The sequence below is a fragment of the Zeugodacus cucurbitae genome, unplaced genomic scaffold (genome assembly GCF_028554725.1).
Source record: "Zeugodacus cucurbitae isolate PBARC_wt_2022May unplaced genomic scaffold, idZeuCucr1.2 ctg00000047.1, whole genome shotgun sequence".
NCBI classification, from domain to species: domain Eukaryota; kingdom Metazoa; phylum Arthropoda; class Insecta; order Diptera; family Tephritidae; genus Zeugodacus; species Zeugodacus cucurbitae.
The window spans coordinates 22,501-30,000 of NW_026530840.1; the positions used below are offsets into that span (position 1 = coordinate 22,501).

General features: G+C 29.2%; 3 non-coding genes across 3 annotated transcripts in view; all 3 read left to right on the plus strand.

Annotated features, from left to right (window-relative positions):
* The first annotated feature begins 3,100 nt into the window (after positions 1-3,100).
* LOC128923792 (small subunit ribosomal RNA) lies at positions 3,101-5,090 on the plus strand. Its single transcript, XR_008472520.1, has one exon. It is a non-coding gene; the product is annotated as a small subunit ribosomal RNA (ribosomal RNA).
* A 509-nt stretch (positions 5,091-5,599) lies between these two features.
* LOC128923809 (5.8S ribosomal RNA) lies at positions 5,600-5,778 on the plus strand. The gene has a single exon (XR_008472534.1). It is a non-coding gene; the product is annotated as a 5.8S ribosomal RNA (ribosomal RNA).
* A 453-nt stretch (positions 5,779-6,231) lies between these two features.
* Positions 6,232-7,500, plus strand: part of LOC128923801 (large subunit ribosomal RNA) — a 3,984-nt gene continuing 2,715 nt past the window's right edge. Inside the window, exon 1 of the ribosomal RNA XR_008472529.1 lies at positions 6,232-7,500. This exon is cut by the window's right edge and continues 2,715 nt beyond it. This is a non-coding gene — a ribosomal RNA (large subunit ribosomal RNA).

Below are 7,500 nucleotides of genomic sequence, written 5' to 3' on the forward strand. Positions count from 1 at the left end.
AGCCAAATGCATCGTCATCTTATTAGTGACGCGCAAAAAGGAATTCAGGAGATTCCTACTGTCCCTATTTGCGAAGAGCCGAAACCACATATAAAGAGCCAAAAGGCCGAAAAAACGTATATTTGCATATAAAAAAAACTAAATTTGGTTAAACGGCGGGCATAAAAATGATTTTATTTACGTAGCCAAATGCATCGTCATCTTATTAGTGACGCGCAAAAAGGAATTCAGGAGATTCCTACTGTCCCTATTTGCGAAGAGCCGAAACCACATATAAAGAGCCAAAACGCCGAAACCACGTATATTTGCATATAAAAAAAACTAAGTTTGGTTAAACGGCGGGCATAAAAATGATTTTATTTACGTAGCCAAATGCATCGTCATCTTATTAGTGACGCGCAAAAAGGAATTCAGGAGATTCCTACTGTCCCTATTTGCGAAGAGCCGAAACCCCATATAAAGAGCCAAAACGCCGAAACCACGTTCATACAAGTAAAAAAATTTCATATAAATACTAAATAATTTTCATATAGATACTAAGTTTATGAATTCATACAAGTAAATAATTTTCATATAAATACTAAATAATTTTCATATAGATACTAAGTTAATGAATTCATACAAGTTAAAAATTTTCATATAAATACTAAATAATTTTCATATAGATACTAAGTTAATGAATTCATACAAGTTAAAAATTTTCATATAAATACTAAATAATTTTCATATAGATACTAAGTTTATGAATTCATACAAGTAAAAAATTTTCATATAAATACTAAATAATTTTCATATAGATACTAAGTTTATGAATTCATACAAGTAAATAATTTTCATATAAATACTAAATAATTTTCATATAGATACTTAATAAATTTCATATAAATACTAATTAATTTTCATATAGATACTAAGTTAATGAATTCATACAAGTTAAAAATTTTCATATAAATACTAAATAATTTTCATATAGATACTAAGTTTATGAATTCATACAAGTAAAAAATTTTCATATAAATACTAAATAATTTTCATATAGATACTAAGTTAATGAATTCATACAAGTTAAAAATTTTCATATAAATACTAAATAATTTTCATATAGATACTAAGTTTATGAATTCATACAAGTAAAAAATGTTCATATAAATACTAAATAATTTTCATATAGATACTAAGTTTATGAATTCATACAAGTAAAAAATTTTCATATAAATACTAAATAATTTTCATATAGATACTAAGTTTATGAATTCATACAAGTTAAAAATTTTCATATAAATACTAAATAATTTTCATATAGATACTAAGTTTATGAATTCATACAAGTAAAAAATTTTCATATAAATACTAAATAATTTTCATATAGATACTAAGTTTATGAATTCATACAAGTAAATAATTTTCATATAAATACTAAATAATTTTCATATAGATACTAAGTTAATGAATTCATACAAGTTAAAAATTTTCATATAAATACTAAATAATTTTCATATAGATACTAAGTTAATGAATTCATACAAGTTAAAAATTTTCATATAAATACTAAATAATTTTCATATAGATACTAAGTTAATGAATTCATACAAGTTAAAAATTTTCATATAAATACTAAATAATTTTCATATAGATACTAAGTTTATGAATTCATACAAGTAAATAATTTTCATATAAATACTAAATAATTTTCATATAGATACTAAGTTAATGAATTCATACAAGTTAAAAATTTTCATATAAATACTAAATAATTTTCATATAGATACTAAGTTAATGAATTCATACAAGTTAAAAATTTTCATATAAATACTAAATAATTTTCATATAGATACTAAGTTTATGAATTCATACAAGTAAAAAATTTTCATATAAATACTAAATAATTTTCATATAGATACTAAGTTTATGAATTCATACAAGTAAATAATTTTCATATAAATACTAAATAATTTTCATATAGATACTTAATAAATTTCATATAAATACTAATTAATTTTCATATAGATACTAATTTTCATATAAGTACTAAGTGTATGAATTCATACAACTAAATAATTTTCATATAAGTACAAAAAATTTAAAAAAAAAAATAAATGTTAAGCTATTTTTGATGTTGTAATATTTCTTATAAGCATAATGCTCATAGAAAATGATATAAATTACTTGTATATATATGAATTTAAAACTTTTATATGGTTAAAAAGATTTTCTCCATACGATTTCCGGTTGGTGAGGTGTACGTGGCAGAAAACATATATGTTGTATGAAACTTCAACATTAGTACTTGTATGAAAATTTTAATACTTGTATGAAATTGCATACTTAGTACTTATATGAAAATTATTTTCATATATTTATAAAAGTATTTAAGTGTAATATATAAATGAGAGCAAAAAAATTTATTCCTGGTTTGCTACAGTTGGTTTAAATAGAAATAATTTTGTTAATAATGAAATGTTATTAATTGAGATTATTCTTCTATACCTAACATAATGTAGTCGTTTTTTTTTTAATTTAACTTTTTTTGGGGTTTGTTCTTCTATTCACATAAAATATATGTGGGTAAAGAATAAAATTCAATAAAGTTAAATATTTATATTATTACGCTCGAATACTTTCATATCATATATGAAATAAAATGAAAAATAATTGAATTGAAATTATTAATTTCAAATCAAAAGAAAAACGTATATACTCTTAAAAAAAGATATATACACTATATGCATTGAAATAAAGTAAAATGTATAAAAAATGATATTATTTGAAAGTTTAACAAATACAAGAAGAAACATCGTCCTTACATTAATAATTATATTATATATGTATAGAGAACGAAAATTCTTTCTCACGATAAGATACACAGTCTCAAAGTCCGAATAAGACCGCAATAAATAATACAATAATATGAAATTTAAATGACATGAAGTAAATTATTTAATCCGACCATAGTAGAAGAAATTTCATAATTATTTATTGTCGCGATTTCGTTCTCCTTTGCATTGTGTATATGTCGTGTACTTAATTTTCAAATATTGAAAATATCATTATAAAAATTTATATAGTATAAAAAATATTATATAAATGAATAAAAAATATTATTCTGGTTGATCCTGCCAGTAGTTATATGCTTGTCTCAAAGATTAAGCCATGCATGTCTAAGTACAAACAAATTAAAAGTGAAACCGCAAAAGGCTCATTATATCAGTTATGGTTCCATAGATCGTTAACAGTTACTTGGATAACTGTGGTAATTCTAGAGCTAATACATGCAAAATAAACACGGACCTTTTGGAACGTGTGCTTTTATTAGGCTAAAACCAAGCGATCGTAAGATCGTTATATTGGTTGAACTCTAGATAACTTGCAGATCGTATGGTCTCGTACCGACGACAGATCTTTCAAATGTCTGCCCTATCAACTTTTGATGGTAGTATCTAGGACTACCATGGTTGCAACGGGTAACGGGGAATCAGGGTTCGATTCCGGAGAGGGAGCCTGAGAAACGGCTACCACATCTAAGGAAGGCAGCAGGCGCGTAAATTACCCACTCCCAGTTCGGGGAGGTAGTGACGAAAAATAACAATACAGGACTCATATCCGAGGCCCTGTAATTGGAATGAGTACACTTTAAATCCTTTAACAAGGACCTATTGGAGGGCAAGTCTGGTGCCAGCAGCCGCGGTAATTCCAGCTCCAATAGCGTATATTAAAGTTGTTGCGGTTAAAACGTTCGTAGTTGAATTTGTGCTTCATACGGGTAGTACAGCTATAATTGTGGTATGTACATTACCTTATGTATGCAAGCGTATTACCGGTGGAGTTCTTATATGTAATTAATACAATGTATTTTTTATATATTCCTCCTATTTAAACCTGCTTCAGTGCTCTTCATCGAGTGTTGTTGTGGGCCGGTACAATTACTTTGAACAAATTAGAGTGCTTAAAGCAGGCTCCAAATGCCTGAATATTTTGTGCATGGAATAATGAAATAAGACCTCTGTTCTACTTTCATTGGTTTTTAGATCAAGAGGTAATGATTAATAGAAGCAGTTTGGGGGCATTAGTATTACGACGCGAGAGGTGAAATTCTTGGACCGTCGTAAGACTAACTTAAGCGAAAGCATTTGCCAAAGATGTTTTCATTAATCAAGAACGAAAGTTAGAGGTTCGAAGGCGATCAGATACCGCCCTAGTTCTAACCATAAACGATGCCAGCTAGCAATTGGGTGTAGCTACTACTATGGCTCTCTCAGTCGCTTCCCGGGAAACCAAAGCTTTTGGGCTCCGGGGGAAGTATGGTTGCAAAGCTGAAACTTAAAGGAATTGACGGAAGGGCACCACCAGGAGTGGAGCCTGCGGCTTAATTTGACTCAACACGGGAAAACTTACCAGGTCCGAACATAAGCGTGTAAGACAGATTGATAGCTCTTTCTCGAATCTATGGGTGGTGGTGCATGGCCGTTCTTAGTTCGTGGAGTGATTTGTCTGGTTAATTCCGATAACGAACGAGACTCAAATATATTAAATAGATGCTTTCAGGATTATGGTGTTGAAGCTTATATAGCCTTCATTCATGAGTTCATCTTGAATGTGCAAGTGTTTGAATGTGTTTATATAAGTGGAGCCGTACCTGTTGGTTTGTCCCATTATAAGGACACTAGCTTCTTAAATGGACAAATTGCGTCTAGCAGTAACGAGATTGAGCAATAACAGGTCTGTGATGCCCTTAGATGTCCTGGGCTGCACGCGCGCTACAATGAAAGTATCAACGTGTATTTCCTAGACCGAGAGGTCCGGGTAAACCGCTGAACCACTTTCATGCTTGGGATTGTGAACTGAAACTGTTCACATGAACTTGGAATTCCCAGTAAGTGTGAGTCATTAACTCGCATTGATTACGTCCCTGCCCTTTGTACACACCGCCCGTCGCTACTACCGATTGAATTATTTAGTGAGGTCTCCGGACGTGATCACTGTGACGCCTTGTGTTTCACGGTTGTTTCGCAAAAGTTGACCGAACTTGATTATTTAGAGGAAGTAAAAGTCGTAACAAGGTTTCCGTAGGTGAACCTGCGGAAGGATCATTATTGTGTTCCTATCCGTAAATATTATAAAAAAACAAACAAACAAACAAACAAACAAACAAACAAAAAAAGAATAAAAAAGAAAAATTATTTTCTTTTTTTTCTTTTCATTCATTTATTTGAATGTTTTTCTTTTTTTTCTTTTTTTTTTTACTCCTTGTATTGTAGTATAATGAAAATTATATCGCATACATTGTATTTGAACGCAACAAACCTTTAAACATATATAGTTGTACTTATTATTTATAAAAATAATATAAATGATAAGTTAATTTGTTCTCATTAACGTGTAATTCCTTAAAAATATATAGAAATTAAATAAAATGTAATAAAAAAGGAATTACTGTTTTTGTTGGACTAAGACATGCGCAACTTGTAAATGTTTGGGTTGAAAATTACAATTTATTGAAAGATGTTTTAAAATAATTTATATATTATATACGAAAACGAAATGTTATTCTTTCAATAAATTAAAAACTCTTGACGTTAAATTAAAATAAACAAAAAATTATCACTCTAAGCGGTGGATCACTCGGCTCATGGGTCGATGAAGAACGCAGCTAACTGTGCGTCATCGTGTGAACTGCAGGACACATGAACATCGACATTTTGAACGCATATTGCAGTCCATGCTGTTATGTACTTTAATTAATTTTAAAGTGCTGCTTGGACTACATATGGTTGAGGGTTGTAAGACTATGCTAAATTAGTTGCTTATTCTTTTAGTCAATTAAAAGAATTTAAGCACATGGTATATTACTGGATTGTATTTTTCAATCCATAATATTAATAGCATAAAAAGAAATATAGAAAATATATTCTTGAACACCTCATATTTGAACGAAATTTTATAATAAATAAGAATCTTAGTATTCCCAAAAACAATAAAATTTCAATATTATTATTTCAAATAATATATACATTTAGAGGAACGTCTAGCATAAAATATTATTTTATTCTAGGATTGCCTTAAATGTAAAAAACCAAGAAAATAATATTGTTGTTATAATGAAGTAAGTAGTACGGGATGAAAAGATTGAATATTTATTATTAAGAAAATTATATTGGTGTTAAGAAATAATTATGTATGTTTCTTTAAAATAGCAAAAAGCTAAAATATAAAATAAATATAAATATTTTTATACAACCTCAACTCATATGGGACTACCCCCTGAATTTAAGCATATTAATGAGGGGAGGAAAAGAAACTAACAAGGATTTTCTTAGTAGCGGCGAGCGAAAAGAAAATAGTTCAGCACTAAGTCACTTTGTCTATATGGCAAATGTGAGATGCAGTGTATGGAATATCTTAATATCTAGTATGAGAAATTAACGATTTAAGTCCTTCTTAAATGAGGCCATTTACCCATAGAGGGTGCCAGGCCCGTATAACGTTAATGATTACTAGAAAGATATTTCCAAAGAGTCGTGTTGCTTGATAGTGCAGCACTAAGTGGGTGGTAAACTCCATCTAAAACTAAATATAACCATGAGACCGATAGTAAACAAGTACCGTGAGGGAAAGTTGAAAAGAACTCTGAATAGAGAGTTAAATAGTACGTGAAACTGCTTAGAGGTTAAGCCCGATGAACCTGAATATCCATTATGAAAAATTCATCATTATAACTGTGATATTTATAATATTATAGTAATAGTGTGCATTTTTTTCATATAAGGACATTGTAATCTATTAACATAATAAAATATTTATCAAAAGATCATTGGTGTTAAGTTTATTCAAATTAATTTGCTTTTAGCTTATTAACATAGAATAAATACTGATGATTTGATAAAGTGTTGATAGATTTTACATATATAATGCTTAAATTCTTTTGAATTTTACAATAATATTATTATCATTGATTTTAATATTAATTGTATGCATTTATATGATTAACAATGCGAAAGATTCAGGATACCTTCGGGACCCGTCTTGAAACACGGACCAAGGAGTCTAACATATGTGCAAGTCATTGGGTTATATTAAACCTAATGGCGAAATTAACTTAACTTTTATATAATGGGATTAATTTTTAGTGAAATATTTTACTATTAATTCAATCCCGGGGCGTTCCATATAGTTATGTATAATGATAATTTATTATTATTTATACCTCTAACTGGAGCGTACCTTGAGCATATATGCTGTGACCCGAAAGATGGTGAACTATACTTGATCAGGTTGAAGTCAGGGGAAACCCTGATGGAAGACCGAAACAGTTCTGACGTGCAAATCGATTGTCAGAATTGAGTATAGGGGCGAAAGACCAATCGAACCATCTAGTAGCTGGTTCCCTCCGAAGTTTCCCTCAGGATAGCTGGTGCATTTAAATATTATGTAAAATAATCTTATCTGGTAAAGCGAATGATTAGAGGCCTTAGGGTCGAAACGACCTTAACCTATTCTCAAACT